The following is a 23985-nucleotide window of genomic DNA, read 5'->3' on the forward strand; positions in this document are numbered from 1 at the left end:
TCTCACATTTTCTCACTCCTCTCTCCCAGCTGCTGTTGTGCAGCAGTTTTTTAAAATTTATTTATTTGTTTCGTTTTGTTTCCTTTCCTAAATCAGCTCTCCCAGAGGCCCAACCAGCATCGCTCCCTGGCTCAGCTCTGGCCAGCAGCAGGTCCCTTTTGGAGCCGCCTGGAGCTGGCTCTGATCTGACATGGAGCAGCTGCTGGGCTCTGCGCACAGAGGCCACCCCTGCAGCTCCTCTGCTACTAAACCCCTGCCATGTGAACCGAATACAAGCCCACAGCCTCTGTGCACATCTTATGCTCAAGGCTTTCTCAGCTCATTTCCTGCTTCTTTATTTTCTAATTATGCAATTAGATGTGCACATACAAGATGTGGTGTGTAAAACATCTGCTAAACACTGTAAACGACTAGGGGTATAGACCACTAAATGAATGGGTGAGGTCTCCTTGGCTCCTCCAAGGCTGCAGGGGAAATTGTGCCTGCAGGACCTCCTTCTCCTGTCCATTTGGTGTTTACTAGGCTGTTTCTCGAACATTTTTCCCTCACTCCTCACAGCTGTGCAGTGTTTTGTCCTCTCTTCCCCAGGCAGTCCCTGATGTGCCACCATCTTGGCTGCAGGGTCCAGCTGTGCCCTGCAGTGAGGCCACTGGAGCCATCTGGAAGCAGCTGGGGCTGGCATGGGGCAGCCCTGGCATCACCTCATGGAGGAGCCCTGCAGCCACCTGACAGTGCTTGGGTGCCTGCACCCGGTACAGAAGGGGAAAACAGCAAAAAAAACCCCACACAAGACGGTGACTGAAGACATCATCCCCATGACCGTGCCGTTGAACCATCCTGACAACCTTAGCAGGTGTTGAGTACTTGCCCAGTAATTTTGTGTGGTCTCACCAACTGTGAGTTCACTCTGACATGGGTGATGGAAAAAGGAAATAAAGGATGGAGTTTTAGCAGCAATACCACTGCAGCAAATGTGCTTTACCATAAGAAAGGACCTTTAAAATACTGCATGATTTCACCTTTCCGTTAAGGAATAAATACTGACTTTTTATATTGTTGTACCTGGTACACACAAAACCAGGGTTTTGCATGTAGAAAGCTACTGGTTTGCTCTTGTCTGGTATGAGCTGAATTGCACTGGCACATGGCACAGTGCTGTGTTCTGCTGGGTACGGGTCTTTTTTCTCACCAGTGGCACTGACTATCCAGCAGGTTTCTTCAGCAGACAGACAGTAAATACAGCATGTCCACATAGTCCTACAGTGAGAAGCCTAAAAGGAACTAGGAAAAGGCTAATTGTTACAACTCTGACTACATCCACAGAGTATGCTTATTGGTGCAGAAGCAATTGCTCAGCAGTGGCTGGCATTCTTATATCATTCCTTTAGTTTTAAATCATCATTGCTGATGCTGTAATATTTAGGGATGGGTGAGCTGGCTAACACCAGATAAGCATCTAACCTAAACATTCGGGGTTTGAAGTTTTTTGGTTAGCTTCCCAGCTCCACTCCCAGTTTTCAGCACTTCCCTGTTGGGACAAATCCAGGTGGGGAAATATCAAAATACCATAAAAGAGGCTGTTCTCTGAGAGTTGGTGGCTCCATGCCAGTGACCTGTTATCCTAACAGCCAGATGATCTGTGGTCATAGGTAATGCATCAGTATAATTCACAATGCACTCCTTGTTTTATGGCTTTGTCTGTTTTTTCTTCGGTGTTTGACAGTTGGGACTCAGGGGCGAGGCTTGACTTAACTTCGAAAATACTCCTGAAATCTCAAATAGCAAAATGTGTAATTAAAAGTAATAGGTGTAATATTGATTATTATGGGTAAGTCCAGAGTTGAAAACTAGAGGGAATGAAAGTTATCGCTCACAATGCAAATATGTCTGTCTGAGTCAAACACCTGATGTGACAAGTAATCTCATTCTTCACAATGAGTCACCTTTTAATAAAGACACATGAGATTCAGGCATTGTCTTGTATGCTTTGGACCACTGATGAACAAAGATGCGATAGAGACTGTTGTCCAGTAATTACTGATAAAACAAATTCACAAATTAGCATTGGAACAAAGAGCGTTCTCAGAAGAATAGTTTATTTTATACATTAAAAAGTAGAATGACACTTTGCTTAATCCTGGATTTAGAAAAAGTAAGTTAACTTTCATAACTGTGTACATTGTACTTGTGTTAAGAAGTTATCTATATTTGTGTATGTCTATCTATCTCTGTGTACATATTTACCTAGAAATTTGGAGAACATCAGCTGCTCAAGAAAATGTTATAAGACTGTAAAGAACACGTGGTGAACATCACAGTTTTGATGCCCTTTTTGACACCAGGTAGTGCTTTGTTACTATTTTTTTTAATGAATGTCATTTCCCACTGTAGTAGTAAACAGGTTACTCCACTGAAGTCTTGCTTAAGGACAGATCAGATAGTAAACCCAATAAATTCCTTTGCTGTAGTCTTCAGGACCGCGTGAAAGATTATTTATTTTTTTCTCGATAGAAAGTCTCTGGATTTTCTAGTAAAGCTTGTCCTCGTCTGCTTGCCTGATTTTGTGCGTGATATAGCTGTTTATCAGCTAGACCGGGTATAACAAAAGGGGTGAGTAACTCTTCTAACAGCCACATGTCAGAGCAACAGCTGCAGTTTCCTAACACAGAGGTGAGAAACTGTAGGATTTTATACTACCCTCATTAACGAAGAGTTGGAGAAGTTCCTGCAGCGTCCTAAGAGATACAGCTCAGACTTCTCTCTTGTGGCAGTTATATCTCTCATTCTTGACTCTAGCCTTGTTTGTTTTGTTAGAACCTCTCTTTTGATTGTTCTAAAATGTATGTATTGTTTTGCTAGAGAAGGCATGTGTATAAAATGCATGCCTTTCATGTGGATGGAAGGTTTGTGATGGGTCTCAGTTCTGTAGATGAAATACTAGTGGCTATTGCTGCTTGCTGGCAGTACAGGGTCATGAATGACCACACCTCAGGTCCCCAGAGAAGAGGGTGGGAGCTGGGAGCAGCGTGACTCTGCAAACGGAGTGAGAAATAGGAGAGGAAAAATGAAGATGAGGAATGCGCCACATACATGCACCTTTGTCTTCAGTATACCTCAGGACAGAAAAGAGTGCTTCTAGAAGTCAGACACTTAAAAACTGAAAACCGTGCTTGTGTTTTCATTGCATATGCTAAGCAGAACTCAGAAATCCTGATGCTATTTATTGCACGGTCTAAGGCTGATATTTTCTAACCACACATCTAAAATAGAGCATCTTAATGTATGAGTAAGTAACAGATTTAAGTTATAGTTGCAAGTACTCATCAATTGCACAGGTTCTTTTGGAAATAAATAGAAGAAGTAGACATTCAGCTTGTGGAAAAAGAATAATTTTGAACAGGTCTAACATAGGTTCAAATTCCATCCTTGCTCTTTTACTCTGTCCTTACAAGAAGGTCTCTTACCTGAGAGGTGGGAATGGTTGTGATTACTTTCTACTTTTTTATTTTTTTCCTGAATTCTCTTTCATAACTAAGAAATCATTGTGCTGTGTCACTTCTGTTTATGCTTTCCAGTCCACCTGAAACTAAATATCCAACTGCAGGTGAAAGCCAAAATACAAACTGTCTTAACACTCTTTTATTTTTTCTTTTCCTTTCATCTGCTCTTTGTGTCTCCATGTGCTATAATGAATTTTACAAATACTTATATGAGGTCATCTGTCAATTATTATCCTTGCTCCTGTACTGCAGGCCTCACGTTTGATTTAAAGTCATTGCTTAGTTCATGACAAAGCTTGTTGTTTGCTGTGAAAAAAATAAATACTGAGGCTGTGGTTATAGGATTTTCATTACTTTATGGGGGTGCATATTAGGAACAAATGTGAATGGGCAGTCAGCCAGGTCTTGTCATCTGAGACATGGCACATGGACATTTTTTGATATAACCCCTTCTAAATGTAAAACAATCCTGGCAACAAAACAGATTGACCCATGTTACAAAACGACTTTTAAAAAAGACTCTTCTCCATTACAAAGCTATACCATTGCTGTGGGTTATAAGAAACAAAGCAAAGCACCACACAGCCACTCGCCCAATTTTCCACTGCCTCAGTGGGACAGGGGAAGAGGAAAGGAAGACTAAAAGCAAGAAAACTTGTGGGTTGAGATAAAGATTGGTTATTAAGCAGGGGAGAAATGGAAAATGAAAGAAAGAAAAGAAAACAAGTGATGCACAGGCAGTGACTCACCACCTCCCCTTGGACAGAATGATGCCCAACTGCTTCCTAAGCAAAAGACAGCTGACTTCTGTAAAGCTGCTTATCTCTATTTTATTGCTCAGCACAACGTCATATGGTGTGGGACATCCCTTTGGCCAGTCTGGGTCATCTGTCCTGGCTCTGCCCCCTCCCAGCTTCTGGTGCGCCCCCAGCCTGCCCACAGGCAGGGCAGTGTGAGAAATAGAGAGGGCTGTAACGCCATTGAGCAGCAGCTAAAACGCTGATCAACACTGTTTTCATCACAAATCCAAATCACAATATTTAAGATATTTCATGCTGTAGTCCTGCTTCTTTGTTCACTATATGTCAAAATACATGCTGGAGTTACTGCTTATTTTCAATATTGTCATCTTTAACATTCAGTCTAGGTTGGTAGCCATTTTAATATATATGCATTTTACCTTCCATTCATTTTTGGGAGCACTTTCATGATCTTGTTTTCCAGTGCCTATGTGTAATTTAGAAGCTTTTCTGAGTTACCCACTTTTTCTATTTATTTCACTGTAACATAAAATGAACAAGGAGTCTGATTTGGAAAAAAAAATGATTTTGTGTGTCTGCACAGGTACATTTCACAGAGGTACAGACAGATTTGAAAGAATTTTATCAATTCCATGCTAGGTCTACATTTAGATTTTACATTTAAAACCACACCATATAATACAACAACAACAAAAAAAGGTAAAATTTTGAGAGTGACAGAAGTATTTGCATTCTCCATTATGAGAATTGTAACAGAAAGATTTTTGCTGAGCAAACATTTCAGTGCTGAGAGCTCTGATGGACAGCATGGACAACCAGAAAGCAGAACTGAATGCATACTGAAGGAAGGGAGTTATTTCATCATGCAAGTTCTTAGAAATGTCAGAAGTAAGCAAACAATATAAGAAATAAAAAGTATACTGAAAGTTTAAGACTGGGCTTCTAAGTTCCCTGAACTGATCTCTTTCACTAGCTGAATATGAAGGATGTTAGTTGTTTTGATGATTGTAAGTAGTGAGCCCCCATATTCTGATATGATTTTACTCACCATTTATAAAGAAACTCAGCTCTCAGACCTTCAGGTTTTTGCAGTTTTGACTATTCTTGAGTAAGACTTTCAAGAATGCAATTTCCAATTAATCTTGAAGCTAATTTGGTGGGAACATTCTCAACATTTTCATGTCAATTCTTCTGTCAGCTCACAAGCCTCCTACACGACATCTGCTAGAGTTTTATCTAACCTACCTTTCTTATCAAAAGGGAGGAGGCTGAATCACCAATAAATTTATTCCCATTCAACCACACTTTCCTTTTTGTTCATACCTTCTCATAGTTGCTCTGTGTTTGCTTAATAATTACGCTGTTCCGTTTCCTTGGTATCACGCTGCTTCTTCAGTTAAAGTCATGAAAATGGAGATATATTCAGTATTTTCTTCTTAGTTTTGGTACTCTTACCTGTTGTACCCATAAAAATCCCTATGCATGGTTCATGATGTAGTTGTCTTTGCTGTTTATCACCAGGTCTTTTTTTACATTGTCACAGAACAAAGGTATTTTTCTTTCTAGTCCCTTTCTTTAAGGTACATGTTCTTAAACATTTAAATGGAGTTATGTCTTCCTCTCTTTTTCCTCACATTTGTATGGGACTTACCCATCTGCCATTAATTGCAATGGGGATTGCATGACTGAAGGTGCTGTAGAATTGCTGGGGTTAATGACAATCAGGCTGTGAGAAGATGCCTTTAGCCAAGCATGACATTATAAAAATCCAGGTTCCCCTACTGTAGCATTACGAATAAGCATTAACACAAAACAAACTTGTTTAAATCAGTTCAACAACTGGAAAAACTTAGCACTTGGCACACCAGCCGTGTTTGTCTCAGTGCTCTGGTGCCAGGGTGCTCGTGTACCAGCACCTCTCCTTGCTTGGGCTGCGTGCAGCCCCCGTCTGACCCTGGGGGCCGCGGCTGCCTCAGATGGCACCAAGTGCCTGCAGATGTTAACGGGAGCAGGTCTGTCCAGCTACAAGAGACTAGAACGCTCTGGCTTTGCCCCTTCCTGGTTGTGGTGGTGTTTTTTTTTTTTTCGTTTTTTTTTTTTTTTTTTTTTTTTTTCCTTTGCCTTTTTTACATGTTAGGCTGCAGCCTGGATGCCAGCCAACTTGTACTTCAAATAAAAAGTTGACTCAGAAGTGCTGCCTGCCATAAATGCTGTAGAGGTTTGCTTAAAATGAAAGATAAATGCAAAAGAAAAATAAATGCAAAGGCCTACTGCATTACCTAATTCACAGTAAATTCCAATTTGCATGAAAGTTTATATTGAAGAAGACATGACTTACAGTGTGACCTTATAAAACATTTTGCCTTAGAATTAGAGAAGAGGAATGATCTTGCTAACTGCTTGACCAGAGATATTTTCCTAAAAAGTGCAATTCATTAACTGTTAGTAATTAAATGCCATTGTGATGTAGGGTTGTACAGGCTTGTATGCCAAATAAAACCTTAGTGATCAGCTCAGCTAAATCTTAGATGTCATGTGGTGAAGTGACAGTTTGCTCTGTGTGAGGCTGACGGTCTGATAATGTGGCCACGATTTAGGGTTCATATGAATATATTAGAATATCTTTTGTTGTTGTTGTTATACAAATTAAATTGGAGATAAAATGAGTGCTAAATTTTGGCAATAAGAACAAAGTCTTCATAGCATATCAAAGCATTCATTTGATAGGACAAGAGGCAGCGGGCACAGCACTGAGCAGCAGGCGGCACTTGTGTGCTGTGCGGGTGACCGAGCACTGGCACAGGCTGCCCAGAGAGGCCGTGGGGTCTCCTCATGGAGACCTTCAGAAGCCGCCTGGACGTGGTGCTGGGCACCCTGCTCTGGGTGGCCCTGCTGGGGCAGGGGGCTGGGGCAGGGGGCCTCCAGAAGGCCCAGCCAGCCTCAGCCGTGCTGGGATCCTGTGGTAAGGAATACAGAGCTAAAAACAGTAGCACAGTCTACTGTACATATAGGCTACATGTAGTCCTGGCATGTATGTTGATGCATCCCAGCCTCAAAGCATAGTCTCTTCTAATGTGGAGTAATAAAGAATTATTTAATCACATTGAGCAAATGCTAGTTTATTTGTCTTTTTAGAGAATATATCCACCCTCATTTTATGTACGTATTTCTGAATACATTTTTTCATTTGGAAGCCTCTTCAGCTTTTCATGTAGTTTAGAGGAGAGTGACTATGTGATAGTTCAAGAGAAGAAATGCTTGAGAGACTGAAATTTAACACAGAAGGATGATAAAATATTCAGTTCGTTACTGTGTAGATTAGATGTAGTACTAGGATTTGGATCTCTCTTGTACTAGTTTTGGCATGGTAATGTACGTTTAGCATTACTGCCAACGTGGCAATGCCATTGCCTCACAGGACCCTCCACCTGTCTTGTGTTTGCTGTGGATTATTATGACCCTCAAGGTTGAAGGGTTTTTTGCTTCTCCCCTGGATGCGAAAGCACAAGATCTGCTGCATTAGGTGACACGGACATTTTCAGTCCGAATTTGTGTTTATTTTGCTGATGTTGCAGTTTTTGCCTACACTTAAACAGAAGTTGCAGACACCATGGCTATGCTAGTTATTTAAAAGTACTTCAGAAGTTAGCATACCATTACAAAGTCATTGCTATTCCCTGGCTTCTGTGCTTCCATTAGTTGCTTTGCAGACAGATGGCTAACTGAGTTCAAAGGATCACTGATCCTTTGCGGGAGAGGACCATAGAGATGGCAAGCAGCAAACTTTCTTTGTAATTCTTGGAGAATTAACATTCACTGTTGTATTCAAGAAAATGATAATTTTCAGTTCGCTCTTCATAGTTCATTAAAATGTACTCACTGGATTTGGGGGCAAAAATTAGACAGCTTGTGAAGTAGTCTGTAAGTAGTGGTCAGGTGAAAAAAAAATACATCCTAGTGGCAATAACAAATACTGTTTATAAGTAGGAAGCAGAGAAAGTTCACAGAAATTTCCTAGTCTCACAAGAGTCACCCCACTCTAGAGTCACCTCCAGAGGCTGGTTCAGCAGAACCAGCTTTAATTCAGTCTTTGGAACAGCTTTTCTTTGCTGATGGATTACAGAAGAAATCCAGAGAAAGCAGCACCCCGTGCCATTACATTGTTAATTGTAGCATAACACCTGACACCGATGTAGTTTACAATTAGTGTTTATAAGATATTTCCCCATAGGACATGTAATCATTTTATTTTACTTTTTCCTAAAGGATTAATCTAAGTGCAGAGAATAATGCTGCCATTTTCCTCCCACTCAGGCAACAAAGATCCTGTGCTGGGACCAAAATCTAATATTGTGTCATGTCCCAAATGGACATTAGGAAAAGCATTCTGGCTTTTATCACACTTGCTAATTCCCTTGTCTTATTCCACGTGCTGCTATAGAAGATGTTTAACTAATAGAATTCCTGGTTTGAGCACTTATTTACTTTTTATTCATGCAGTAGAAATGCTAAACCAGGGTTTGAGCACACCTTAGTTTTGAGACATGAAATCTGACAGCCCTGCCAGGGTAAATATGATGAGGTCAGTATTATTTTGACTTGATGTGTGAGAGAAATGGGCTTAAATGGGTGAGTGTAAATCTAAACAATCTCAAATACCCTCATTGTTGAACTGCCAGTAATCTTTTTGTTTGCTTGCATTGTGCTGTAGTGCTTTCAAAAACAACGTAATTACCACATTCCATCTCACTTTCCTTTAGTGGCTCCACCAGGGTGTGCAAGTTGCTTTTTCCTCCATGACTGACTTTATTATCACTGTCTCTTTGAACTGTCAGCAAGCCGATCATCTGCTAATTAAGGATCTAGAGTTTCCCTTGCAACAAGCGTAAGACATTTTAATTTATTAGGTACTCACAAATCACAGCCCAACCCAACGTGTACGGTAGATTCCCTTCAATCTGTCTCTGGGTGCAAAAATACTTGAGCTCATGAGACCACCTAGAGTAGAAAATGGCTGTGTCAGCCAGTCGTCACATATGCAATGTAAACACACCTAGCGAGGCAGATTCTTTCATAAACCATAAGAGTTATCAGGCTCTGCCCAGACACCAGCCAGACTATGACCGAAATTTCAAGCAATACTTCTTTTATCGTTCTTTTGGGTGAAGTATTTCAGCAGGTTTGTGCCCTGAGCCAAAAAAGATTTTGTAGGGTAGTCCCACCTGCTATTCACTGAGAAAACTTATTTTTAAACTGTTTCCATGAAGTATGCCTGGTATGGGATCAGCCTTTACAAGCTGAATGAGGGTTCTGCTGGATACATATGCAGTACAGTGCCTCAGTGTATGCACCGGAAAAGGCTCAATGCTGGACTCACTCCCTCCACACCTCATTTTTAAACTGTTAACTATAAGCTCTCATGGTAGCAATGCTACATCTGTACTTCTGGGGCCACTTTCAGGTGCCAGTAACCTCCTTAAAAGTGCCCTTTGTGTACATTCCTTATGTAGAAGTTCACAGGCCAGAAGTGAGTCGTGTGGAAGGTTCCTGATGCTGCTCTTCTAGACCACCTGCACTATGAAAGTGTTAAAATACTATGGAAACATTTTATAGAAAGTGAAATCCATCTTTTTGTGGTCAGGTCGCTTAACAATAATGTTTTAAAGATTTCCAATTTGTCTCCGACTTGTCAATAAAAATATGTCTTTTGACTTGCCAAACTGATGTGGTTTAAAAATCAACTATATTACAGCATGCAATCCTTTACAGAGAACATTTCTAACTTATGACCTGAATCAGAAAAGAACTGTGAAAACAAATATTTTTATTCACAGGGAAAATACTTGCAGGGTGCCACAATGACTTGTACAAAGGCTTCACCAATGGTTTCAGAAAAGTAAACACATCTTTGTTGTCTTTCTACTTGTGTGACATCTTCACAATAAGGTGATGGACTAAGAAACCAGATGTCTAAATGGATCTTAAATTTCTATCTTTGTTAACTTTATTTCTGCTATTTTTTTTCTGCTGCAGTTTTGTACTGTTTGGTAGGAAATAATAGTTTTCTGATACAAATAATCCATTTTTTACAGAATAGTAGGAAATTTTCCCTGTATTCTGTTTATTTTACATTCCTTTTTTGGCTTTGATTTTCAGGGTGTGCTCCGTGACAGTACTTACAAAGTATATTGCCTTTACATGTTTCATATTGGGAAAATAATCTGCTAAGCAAGTAAATATGTGAAGTAATCTCTAGAACAGTAATCTAAATTGTGTAGGCTTCGTGTCTGCACTTTATGGAAAACAGCAACCCCCTTTTTTTAGACAATTTTATTAAGCAGTTTTGCATTTGCAGTTTGTGTTGTTGCTATTAATGCTATAGCCCCGCTTTCAAGGACTACAGTAATGGTGGTGATGTCTGAAAGGCATGCAATGGAGTGAACTGTGTGTTTTATGTTTTCAAGTTTATTTCTTTACACTTTTAATGGCTTTTGTATTTTTATTAATGAGAGATGCTAGTTAATGTTGGGGGGCTGTGAAATCTGTTCTGCTGTGATGGGACTTACAGAAGGAATATTTTTTGTTTGTTTAAAAATGAAAATGAACAGAGAGATCCAGTCCAACTCCCTTCTGTATGCATCATTGGCTTTTTTTTTTTTTTTTGGCGTGCCTTCACTGTTATGCCTGCAAGCTGGCATTGCCTGTTTGCAAAAGTATGAATTTCTCCTGGAGCTGTCATTTTTTTAGTATATTTTGATGTTACTGTAAGGTCTGAGAGTTCACACTGATATCACACAGCTCAAAGAATGGTATTATTCAAGTGCTGAACCTGTTGCTTAAATTCTTGAAGTCTGAAAGCCTCCCCTCATTCCAGGTGAAACATGAAGGTGGTATCACAGCAGTTCAAACTTGGGTGGCCCTTAGGCTTTCAGATTGTATTGTTTGGGCCAATGCTGAATGTACTGGGGCATATTCCAGAGGGCTCTGTGACATAAAATTTTAAGTGTCAGAAAAATGTAATGGAAAATTGTAATGTAATAAAGTGCTCATATGTATATCTGGAGTTTTGCATGTATACATCTGGAACTCTGGTCTCTGGAATAAACACAGCTGCATTTATTTGAATGTGTGAAACAGAGATTTATATACCCAGGGGAATAAATTTTGCACTGCATGCTCGAATCCACTAGAGAACAAGATTTTACTTGGCTGTGTATCACTGTAGTGAATATGCTCTCTCTTTTTTATTTATTATTTATTTTTTATTTTTTTAAGATTACATGAGAATTACTTAAAAATTGGTCCTGTGATTTTAAGTTCAGAATTTAAACAATCACAATCCAGGTAATTTAGCTATATATACTTCTCCAAACAATAGTTCTAGGCCACAGTGAATGGCACTGTCTTTATAAGATCCTAGAGATGAACAGCAGATATTCATAGATATAGCTGCTGTATATGTAAGGGAAAACACTGCAATGGGAAGGATCGACCTGGGATCTGAGTTTAAATACACTAAATATGACAATTCAGAGTGGCATGAATTTTAATCTTATATGATTAGAACTGAGCTGCAGGTATTGCACCTGCCTCTGTGCCCACCCACCCCATTACTGGTCTTACAACTGTATTTCCACACGTAAACTTTTATCAGTTTATCATTACTTTGAAAGTGCAGCAGTGGGATTAGTTCTGTGTTAGCAGGTCTTTCTCCTGAAAGACCACGTTGTGAAACTTGGGCACATTTTCTGCCAACTTCATATTTGCTGTGGGGCCAGATGGGTTTTAGGCTGCTGTGCTCTGTCCTTTCTTATATTTATTCGTTGTCTCCTTTCATGTTTCTAGAATTGCATTTGTAATGATAATTTTGTCCCTTTTACTACCTCATACCTAAGATGACATCTTGCCACTTCCACTGCCCCTTTCAAAATATATTTTCACACTCCCAGACAAACAGGGAATGCTCAAAAATGGGATCCTATTTCTCTTTTTGCTGTGTACCACGTGCAGCCCACTTGCCATTTCAAAAATAGTCACCTCCAAGCTGTCGTCAATATTTCTCCACAACATGCTTGAAGTGTGGTTGCCTCACCTCTGTACACATCTCTTCTGTGACTGCCAGAAAGTTTGCATCTCTACGGCTCCTTGTTCACATGTGGTGCCCAAATGGTAGCCACTCTTGCTCACTCCTGAAACCAGCTGCTGGCAGGAGGATCTTCTTTCCTGACAGCTCTTCCTTCAGGGATCATGACATTTTTCAGCCCTTCCACAAGGTGCTCTCTTATAGCTATTTAAGTTATTGACAACTGAAACCATCTAGAGGATGACAGCCCTATATACTTCTGCTACAGTTACCCTCCAGGATTCACTGCCGGAGCTACTTTCCATGTGCTTAACAACTATCCTTGATGCTTTCTTAACCAAGCCTCAGTACACTGCCAGCCTGCTGAAGCATGTCTAATGTCACCCAGCTCCAGCAGTTGTGTTTCCAGGTGCCTCTTTGTCCCACAGGCTGCTCTCCCATAGCTGCCTTTCTCAGAGACTCTGCTATTCCACGTCATTTTGAAGCAACTCTGGCTTCACAGTGCCCCAAATGCTCTCCCAGAGCTTTACCAGTCGCCTTTAGTATCCCCCATCCAGAGCAGCCTCAGACACCTTGTCAGAGGTCCAGATCCACAGTGCCACTTCATGCAGGATTGCAGGGGATTGCCTCTCACGGGGCCAGGTAGTCAGAGCTGGACTGATGCCAGGTATTTACTGTAGTTACAAAGTGCTGAAGCCTAGCTGTGCCTGGACTGACTGGCTCTATTTGAGATGAGTCTGCTAGATATAGGGGTCAGACAGCAGCCTGAAGAGCTCCTATTTCTCGCACTTGTTCACATGATTTCAGCTTCACTAGAAAACTACAGATGTAGCTGTGGTGTTAGCAGAAGGAATCCATCTCTCTGGCTGCAGTGGCGAAAATGTTATGGGAAAATGGAAATGCAGGATGCTGCCTGACACCAGCAGGGCTACTCTGCTGAGGCCTAGCAGATGAAAGGCCCAACCAATACAGCTTCAGTAACTGTAGGCCACAGTGGGCAGACAAACGATTGCTTGGATCAAGAGTTTGTTTATAACTGAACTGCAAGGATCTGAAAAGCTCCAACCAAGAACTGATGTCCCTAGGCAGTGACATAAGTGGCTTGCTCAAAGGGAGCCTGTTTAATCTGAGGAAAGGGAGAGAGCTGGGAGAAAAATATTCTGGTATCAAGTTTGTATTAATTTTAATTAAAAAAATGCATTTGGGCTTGGTAGATCAACTCTTTTGCTCAGGAGTTTTCCTTTCCCACATATAAAAAAGAAGGGAGATAAAATACTCCAAAGGACCAAAACTTCTGAAGTAGGGAGAGACACCATTCACAGAAAGAAGTAAGGTGGAGTTTTTGGCTTTCAAGAGCATAATGCTTTCTCTTGGACAGGCTGTCCTCCATAAAGCTAGTATTAGCTCTCTGGGACTTATTGGAAGCACTCAGGTACCGTATGTGCCATTAGGTCTGAGTTAATAGGGAGGAGATTCTGCAGAATAGCCTACAGAACCAGTGAGCAACGTCTTTAGTGGATCATGACTAATTGAAAAAAAAAAAGAAAAAAAAAAGTCAGATGTTCCAAATCCATACTTGCTGCAATTACTGGATGACTAAACTGGTATTCCACAGTCCATAGAGAAGGAAATTCCTCCATCTGTTAGGGAGTGTCTGTGACTTATCCAGCCTCATTTTCTCTGGTCCAAACTTCTTTATGTGACTGGAATATGAGCACTTCCTTGCTGTACTTGTCAGAGCAAAGCACTTCAGCTTCTCAGACTTGTCTTTTAGAGAAGTAGTTTGCAAGCTGCCTTGATGATGATCCCTACTATTTCAGACTGGCTAGACTCTTCCAGACCAGTTTATAAACCACTACAGCACAAATGTAAGAGTCCTTTCTAATACTCATTTACTCATTGCTGTCATGCTGTGGTAGTGACTTTCTTCAGAAGTCCCTGTGTGTTTCTGCTGCCTGTGAGTAATAGTCTGTGCTAGCAGAGTCCTGAAGCTACTCAGTAATTAAAATCACATCTGCCACTCTATTCTTTCTGGACTTGTGGTACCATATTACCATGATATTTGAGGATCTCTAATAATAGATTTTGAGCACAATGTCTAATATGAACCAAATGAAGATACGATCATACTAAAACCCCTAGAAATCATTGTGTTGACTAGGTTTGGAACTAATTATTAGAGAACAATCTTTTTTTTTTTTTTTTTTTTTTCCCTGAAGTTTTTTTCCTCTTTCCTCCCCAGCAGGGATACCTATAGTAGCAAACTGTTTTGTATGCGGCAATTTAGAAACAAACTTTTTTTTTTTTTTGGTAGTACTTGTATCTCTTTTATGCTTGCTACCTCAGGAAATTCTTGGCAAATGGGTAGTTGGCAGGAGAGCCGCCAAATCAGATTACTTCGTGGTACACTGTTTCTGTTAATTTCAGCTGAATACTTAAAATGTATTCTATTGGTTTCAATAGCATGGAAGAAATCTGTTAACTATCTTTGTACTGGTCACATTCATGTTCCAGTTATAAATGATGGCAACTGAGCCAAAATACTTGGGGTTAGAGCAGCATTTTGCCTCATACGTGCACCAAAATGAACAAATAGTCTCTCTCCTTCTCATTAGCAATTGGCATTTCCTGGCTTTACAGACAATATATTTTCACTTCTTTTGTTATGTTTTTCTATGCCCCACAGTTTGGAAAAGAACAGATTAGCCACAGATGCTTTCATGCTCAGCAGGCAAGTTCTATGGATGGCTTAGAAAAGTGATATATCCATCTTCATTATTGAATGTCTGGCTTATTGTGTGATGCTCAGGAAACACAAATCTTCTAGGAGGCATTAGGGCAGGTTTCTTAGCTGGAAATACAGGGGATTATAGGGGGTTCTACAGAAAGATCAGTCTGATCAGCTCGTACGCTAGTTGTAAAACCTCTCCAAATGAAGACATCTTTTATCCTCTCTGGTTTGAATTGCAGAATGCACAAAATCTGTGTGTGTCTATCACTCCCAGCTCCTCAAGGTGTCAGTGAAAATGGAGTTTCAAAATGGTGGACAGAGAAATGTAGTACAATTGGTGAAATGCTATTCTTTACAGAGCTTAGTAAGAGCAAGAGTAGGTCTGATGTACTCAGTTCTTCTGCAGGCAGGAAAGGTTGAAAGGTCCAGCCACTTTTCTCTTGTGCTTTTTCAGCCTTTCCACCTGAGGAAACAGAGGAATGTGCAATGCAGAGAGTCCCCAGGGGTGCAAAATGGATCGGCACTGGATGGAGGCCGTATAGGTTGGCTAGGTGAATGGAAACGAGCACTTAGCAACTACTCAGGGGATGGTGGAAAGCATTCCAACTCATCAGACAGCTTGACACAAGTGTGTACAGCCTCTTCCCAAGCTATTTTTGCAGGGGTATAACTATACTGCTTCTTATACACTTATTATACAGCCATTCAGATTTAAAAACATTATATAGCAAGGAACGCCACAGGCTTTAGAGTACCTGAAAGTCATCAGGCCATTTTAACTAGGTCCTCTTTTAGTAATAGACTAAATGGTGTGCTGATAATTTTTAACTGCTTTGTCTGTAGGAAGCACAATCCACCAATGTATGTCTAGTGTGTTATTTCCTGGATACCAGAAATACCTTGATGTAGGATTCCCAGATATTTTAAAGCTAACACTGACACTTGATGACACTTCACATTTAGTAATAAAATGTGAAAGAGAAAAGATACTGAAATCAGCCACTCGATTTTCTTATTTGTTTTTACTTTTTTTTTTTGGGGGGGGTGGGCCGTGGGTGGGAAGTTATTTATGACTGTTAGGACAGTGCCTTTTGCATATAAACAGTGAGTTGCTAGTCCTTATGGCCTTTAAATTGCTTCTTAGTTCTCCACATTTCATGCTATCTTACTCTTTAGAAGCCTTAAAAACAGGTATTAAAAAATCTGAATTTGGCTTTTGTTACTGGATTTATATTGACCAAAAGGACAAATAATAGGATTTCCTTTGACTGATGAATTGGCTGATGTTTTGACTTGAATGATTTGTAATATACCAAGAATTTTTCCTTGTGATGAAAAATACTGTTCATTAGAATGTATTTTTGTGTTAACAGTTGTTTGAACAACAAGAGTGACAGTTAGACAAACATAGCCACCCATCATACAAAGCACTTTTGAAGAAAAGGCAGAGATTGCAAGGGATTACTGCCCTGTTAGTTAGGCCTTTCTAATCTAGTTTTTATTTAAATAAATTACTTAGTCTATGATTTTTTTTGTCTTTTTTAATAAAGCAGTTTTAAAAAAGCAGTTTTTATTAGAGATAAGCAGTATTCCTCAAGTGCATTCCTCAGATGCATAAAGAAAGAGGGAGTATCTCACTTGCTTTGCATCGTTCCTATAAATAGTTTTATCAGATTATTCACCTGAAGCAATAGGAACAAGTGTATTTTGTATCTATGCATGTACTAGGAAAGCAGATTTGATCTGAGCATTGAAAATTTCAGAATATATGACAATTGTATAAAAGTCCTATTATAAAAATACTTCAAACTTGTTTTGACCCAATAATATCAAAAATTTGATTTTCTCAAAGTATTTTAAATCCACACTACAGGTGGATAAAAATGATTCCTTTCATCAACAAGCTGTGTTTTCTAAAAATAGCTAGTGCTTTATCATTAATAAATAATATATGGAGCTTTCAAAGTTTCTACCAAAAGATGAGACAAAATGTCCTCTTCAATCTGAAACATGCTGTTGTTGCCCCCAAGCCCACCTGATTTCCATGTAGAACTGTTTCAGAGGAAAATAAATGTGCTGTATATCATGGCATTGTTTCATGGCTTTTTAAGTGTCTGGAATTAATGTGACTGGAAGACTAAGGTTAACCTTTGTACTGTGCAGAACAGGAGAAGAGGGGAACGGGAACAGAGACAACCATGCGTATGTTAGGCTGGAAAGTTAATGTACCCCATGGTTAACATTGTGTATGTGTGTTTACAAGGTATGTGAAATGAAGGAGGAAACTCACTGTCACTTTGATAATCTGACATAAACCAGTGAATGTAAATGACTGAGCTAAAGATGCAAGAATTGCCAATGGGACTCAAAACCACACTGCATGCAGGGCTGGAGTGAAGCTGGTGGCAGTGGTGGTGAAGTGCCTGTAGATACAGCAATTTACCCACTCGTAAAACATATTCTAGATTATGAGTGTGTCCCTCTGTCTTCTTTCCACTGGGTGGAGAGTGAAGTCTATTCACAGGGGCTGGTTGGAGGAAGACTATAGATGAAGGAGATTTTCCTGTGCTTTTATACAAAGAAACTAAGACTGGACAGTGTGCATCACAGCACAGCAGCATCATACAGCTTTATCACTCCTGAGCTTTAAAGAACTTGAATACCAAAAGTCACTTTCTAAAGACTATTTCCTAAGACTGCATTTACAGCGTTAACCAGCGTGCATCTCCTTGCAAAGCAGCTTTTCAAAAACTTATTCCCACTGTTCGTTCTGCCCTACTGGGCACATAGTGGCATGCCAGGGCACATTGAAAGGGTGCAACTCAACAGTTGGTTCAGATTGGCCTTAAGGAAATGAGGTGTAATTCGGATTGTTACTTTTTAATCAAAATGGGGTATTGAGTTTCCAGATCCCCCGAGTTTTAAGCATGCCAGGCAGTGGAAGATCCAGAGTGGCACAACCATGAACAGCTCTGGTTCAGTGGGAGGTGGGATAGGGACAAGGAGGAGAGGAGATGCTATTTCAGTTAAGAAACTGATGTTTAAATAACTTATCCAAAGACATGCTAGAAAACTGCATAACTGAATGCAGTTATCTTGCTTTCCAATCTCAATACTGTCCTTCCTCCAGTCACAGTAAATCTTTCACTTGAAAACATGCTAATGGTTGTTTTCATAAAATGTTGTTTTGCTTTTGAGTTGTTTTGCTTTTGCAATATTATTCCTGGTTGATTTGGTATTTTGAACATAAGCTATTTGGATAGTATTTTATCCAAATCTTTATTGCTCATGGTGTGGTGTGATGCTGAACAGGATTAGAATAAATTATATTTCATCAATGCACACATACTTGTAGCATAGATTGTGAGATAAACAGACAATAATTACTCAGCTTTGTTTTTCTCTCTGTTTAAAATTATGAAATAAAAAAACAGTCATTTTCTAACCCATTTCCTCTCCCTTTTTTTATCCCATTTTTTCTATCCCACTGAACCTGTTTCATTTATTAATATTTTCAATATGCAGACATTTTATGCACGTAACTGGAAACTGGTAGCTCTTATACACGGGCTTACACTGTTACAAAATGGTGTTGAGAGCAACAGCTTAGCAGGAATCTGTGAATCCACCCCAGAAAATGAATGATTAGTGACAGCTGGTGAATTCAGTTAGCCAGCATAGTTGCTCTGTATTTGGAGCGAGGCACCTGATTTAACAGACCCACCTGATGGAAGAGCTCATCTGGGCTGGAAGTGTGGCTAGGAAAAGCATGGGTAGGCCAGCAACCTAGGTCTTGTAGGATTCAAGCCAGGACTTCTTTTTATTCTGTTACAAGTGGAAAAAAAAAGTATGAAAGGAGAAGGAAGTCAAGTCTCCAAAAGGCTTAAGTTGAATTTTCATCTTCTTCTGACTTCATGGAGAAGGCTCCTGTGGAGAAATCCTTGGTCATGGGACACTGAAAGAAGAAAGATTTTGGAAGAGGGGTTCAGATGTCACACTGAGAAACAATGCTTAGCGTGGTAGTGTTTTAGACTCTGTGTGGTTTGGCCTCTGATGAACAATTCTCACTGTAAAAAGGGAAGTGCTAAAAGAGTTGTGCTCAGGGTGCTGGCTTGCAGAAGAGCTGGGCTAAAGCCGGCAGCAGTACTCATGGATGTCAGTCCTCTGTTGTCCTGACCTTAACCCGAGGAACTGTACCACTGAGTATGGTACTGCTGGTATGGATGTGCTTTGTTTTGCATCCCCAGCTGCTGTAGACTAATGTTATATGTAACAAAAATAATGGGTTGAGAGCGTAAGTCAGGCTGTAAATAATGTTATAGAGGTAGGACAAAACTTCTTTTGGGGTGGTGGTCTTCAAATATCATGGCCTGTGGAGTTTACTACTTCCTCCAAAGAGTGTGGCACCGGTCATAGCTGGAGAGCAGTACTGGCATTGGCTATTGATCTGATCCAGTTTAGCAGTTCACAGAATCATCTAGGTTGGAAGAGACCTCCAAGATCACCTAGTCCAACCTCTGACCTAACACTACCAAGTCCTCCACTAAACCATATCACTAAGCTCTACATCTAAACGTCTTTTGAAGACCTCCAGGGATGGTGACTCAACCACTTCCCTGGGCAGCCCATTCCAATGCCTAACAACCCTTTCAGTAAAGAAGTTCTTCCTAATATCCAACCTAAATGGTTCTGTAGTCCTACTGAGAATAATCTGATGCACTATGAGCACTGCACTGCAGTGTAGTTTTATAAGATTGAGGTGAGGGAGAGAGACAGTGCAGAGTTCCTTTAGGATTTCAATAAGAAAGGCCCGACAACAAATGGCTTAGTAAGACAACTGCTTTAATAAGACAGAATAAGAAGAGGAATATAGATAGCAAGTAAATCTTATGTCCCTTTCAATGCCGGGCACCTTCCTTTCATTTCATTTTCATTTTGTTTAGGTCATTTGGAAGAGACCTACAAACATCATCGAGTCCAACTCTCTGACCACTTGAGGGTTAACCAAGAGTATTATAAAGGGCATTTTCCAAGTGTCCTCAGCCTCTCCTCACAGGACATGCCTTCCAGCCTTTTAACCAGCTTTGTTGCCCTCCTCTGAACATGTTCAAGCATCTTCCATTCATGCAGCATCAGATGGAGCCCAGATGGATTTTCACAGAGCAGATCTGACCACGTCCCCTTGGTCCTTCTAGCTCACATGTACTTTTCACACAAGAAGACAACTCTATTCCTAAAGAATGTTCTCACCAGAGCTTCCTGCTTCAATTTTAGTTGAAGGCAAGGCCCTGCAGGTGGGGTAATTGCTGGTACTGAGTGGGAGCTGCCTGCAGGCCCTTCTGTTACACTCAGTGTGCTGAGCTGATCTTGTGGCTGAGGAATTTGTGCAACGCAGCATAGGCCTGAAAGGCGTTCTGTACATGCAGCATAGCACAGGCTTGTGCCTACTCAGGTTCACTGTTACAGGGATCACCAGCTCCTGAAAGCACAACAGTTTCTTTGTCAGGACCAATACAAAGATCTAGAGTGAGAATCAAGAAAGAAGTGTTTTATCTGTTTTTTATTTTGATGTTGTCAACTTCTCTGTGACTCAGCTCCTACATTAGTAAATTAGCAAAGCCAGCTCGTGCACTGGAACTGGGAGGTGAGAGCACTGGTGCCCAGTCATTCAGGGGCCTAGACCCCTTCAGCTGACTTTTCCGTCTCTAGGATGCAATGTCATCTTCCCAATTTCTGTCCTTCTGATAACTGTGCAGGGGGGATTTGTCTCTGTTGTCCCCCTTTTGGTTTTCCCTATATTTCCATTTCTGGTTCTTCAGGAGGCTCTGAGTAGATCCTTAACTTTATCTTAGTCTTTAATTTCTGTAGCAAAACACTGCAGTGCAAGCTCTTTGCCTCCACATTTTGCTTCATGCTTCAAGGAACCAAGACTTTTCTCAGCAGATCAGCAGGATTATTCCTTGGAACATCATGGAAAAAGACTTGTCACATGGGGAATTTGGCGGTGCCTGTGCCTACCTCAGCTCTGAGGGAGGCACTTCTGCCAAATGGTCACCACTTAACTGATCTGCTACAAACACATGGAGAAATATGGGTCAAACTGGGAGTTCTCACTGTATACCTGGAAAGGTGACCATACAGGAGTAACTGTGAGTGAACGCAGAACGTGAGGTTATCAACTGAGGGTGATCTGTAAGACTGCTCTTTTCCAGACAATTATTTATAGTTCATGAAAGTACAGGGTGGCAGAAAGGGCTCTGCTTTATTTGCAGATAGGGGGATCTAGGAGCACTGTGGATAAGGTGAGATCACTTCTTTTCAGTAATGCAGAAAAGTTGAGGACTATCAAAGTATCATTGCCTGGCCAAGGTTACACATTCTTATGTTATTGAGGAGACAGTTATGTGATTCTGCCTACTTAGTCTTGACTGAAAATACCTTTAAATAGCAAATATGTCTGTGTTTCATGTGGTTTTGCATTTTTAGACTTGACATACAAACAATGAAATGAGAGGAGTATTTAGTATAATTGTTTGGAATGATCTGCTTATGCAAGAAACCACACCAAACTGTGAGGGAAGCGAGGAGAAAAAAAAATCGTAAGTATTAGTGGGAAACAAATGTGCTTTGGGGTTGCCAGCCAAAGCATACAGGGGTAATAAAACAAAAGGGATTTTGGAAAGGGAAAAAAGGCAGATTTGAAACTGGGAGCCTATTCTCTTGTTTCCCTCACCTCTTATGGTAGGTGCAGAACAATATAACATTCATGTCTGAAAAGCCTCACAGATGTTGCCCTGCTAGTGCGATCTGGGCACGTGTCAAAAGCAAAGCCCACATCTTGTTTATGCTCTGACTGCTGTCCATCTGAACGGCTTTCTGAGGACCTTAGGACAGCAACAAGACTTATCTCCAAGTTGGGTTCCTTCTAAAGTGTTTGTCAGCACACTGATGCCTAATTAGGAATGGAAGTGCCCTAAATCTGCTGGTTTCACTACAGCACACACAATCCATCACAAATATTTAGATAGCTATTGAGATCTCTTTCTCCCTCTTCCCTCTGCTGTGTACTTAGAAGTTGTAACATACCCTCTTTATAGCAAAATGTGGAGATACTGTAGGTTTTTTTCATCCTAAGTGCTCAGCTCTGTACTTAAGGGCCCTTCAACCAGGGGCAGCCTATGCCTGGGGATTGTGGGATCAGTCTTATGAGAGGTTTAAAACCCTTAACAAAATGTTACTGAGACTCTTTTCCCTCTTGTGCAATGCAAAACCGAGCACCACGACACATAGGCAATGCAGGAAAAGGCAGCATGCTGTATCTGTGCAGTAGCCTCCAGTGGGTATTTTCCCAGCTGTCACCAAAGCTGCAGAGTCAAATAAGATTAATGGTGAAAAGTGGGAGAAGGTTACATGGTCCCACCTGTCCTGTGATTATGTTCATGAGATAAGTGGTGATTATTTATTGTATAGGCCTGTGTGCCTTCCTTTTTACAATGATGTTGAAAAAAGATCTTGCATTACAGAGTCATTATGCATTTGTTTATCAGTGCTGAAAACTTCAGCGGGGCTTTCATGGGCTATGTGCAAACTTGCATGCAGGAATTCAGGTGTGAAAAGGTGCACACAGGAGAGAGAAAACAGGTAATGGCCATTTCTCCTATTTTTCTATATAAACAGCTAATATTCTTGCATTGTTAGTATTATCTGAATAATGAATAACCTACATCATTCTGGCTTTTAAGATATGATCTTCAAATTTCTGTTGTGTTGTGTGTGTGCAAACAGGCACACAAATCTACTGTGAATTTTTTTGAGATCTTCACCAGCTGAAAAGCATTATAGCTGCCACTGCTTTTAAGTATTCATTTAGCAGCATTTAATTGGTAGAAAACAATTTCTTTGATTACACTTTATAATAATGAAACCCTTATTGGAGTCCCTTTAATAACATTATAAACAGGAAAACACCACCACCCACACATCTTCTAATAAGGAGCATATTCTGAGTTAAATTAAATCACATAAATGAGAGTCTTATTGTTCCTAACCTACACAGCCTCCCCCTTCTTAAGTACCAGGAGAAAGGCTTTGTTTTAAAGAATCTCTTGCAAGTTAATAGATCCAGCCTTTGATGACTGGAGTTAAGAATAGAGTCAGAGACTTTGAGACAAATTGTCCTGGCAGTAAATTATTTTCCTTCAAGTAGCTGTATAATGTGAGGCATAGTGAACTCATCTGGTTGCAGTCAATGAACCGTACCAGGAGCCCTACAGACAGCATTGAGGGTAAAGGCTATTTCATCTTTTTATTTTACTCCCTTTATTTTACGCTATGCTATTACTTCTGAGGGTGGATGTCTGCTGTCCCCTGCCACAGATGAGTGAAATGAGGTGTACGTAGAGGTTCATGAAGGAAACTGGTAGATTGCCGTTGCACGTCGGTATTGAGTATCTGATTTATTTTTATCCCATGCTTCTGTAATGTTGGGAGAGAAATAATGAGGAATTTGTTTCCTTTGAGTGGTATGTATTGGAAAGAAGGTGAAATGACATGTGAGGTTTTTATGGTTTCTGAAAGCAGCTGGCATGTGAAGAATGAAATGGTTAGAGACACCCTTAAGATATATATCGCTACTCCAGGGCTTCATTCACTATTTTGCCTTTGCAGACCTAGACTAGATTGTTTGCTAGAAAAAGGGGCATAGGTTGGATCCCTGTTTTTCAGCCTTCTCAAGATCAGGTGTTTTGGTTGAGGCCTATCCTTTCTGGTACAATTTAGAGACATCTTTCTCTTTGTGGCCTTCTATCTGAGATGTGTGGAAACCATGGTCATGCATTGATGCATGTATGCTATCTGGGAGAGAAATGTGGTTATTGGTCTTCGTATTTTTCTTTTTCTGTGAGGATTTTT

The 23985-nt window shown here is 40.4% G+C and overlaps 1 long non-coding RNA gene across 1 annotated transcript in view; it reads left to right on the top strand.

The window, feature by feature from the left end:
- Window positions 1-22605: 22605 nt before the first annotated feature.
- LOC121066467 overlaps window positions 22606-23985 on the top strand; it is a 44855-nt gene continuing 43475 nt past the window's right edge. Inside the window, exon 1 of the long non-coding RNA XR_005817789.1 lies at window positions 22606-22716. This is a non-coding gene — a long non-coding RNA (uncharacterized LOC121066467). The remainder of the gene's footprint in view (window positions 22717-23985) is intronic.

Source organism: Cygnus olor, chromosome 2 (assembly GCF_009769625.2).
Source record: "Cygnus olor isolate bCygOlo1 chromosome 2, bCygOlo1.pri.v2, whole genome shotgun sequence".
Classification (NCBI taxonomy): domain Eukaryota; kingdom Metazoa; phylum Chordata; class Aves; order Anseriformes; family Anatidae; genus Cygnus; species Cygnus olor.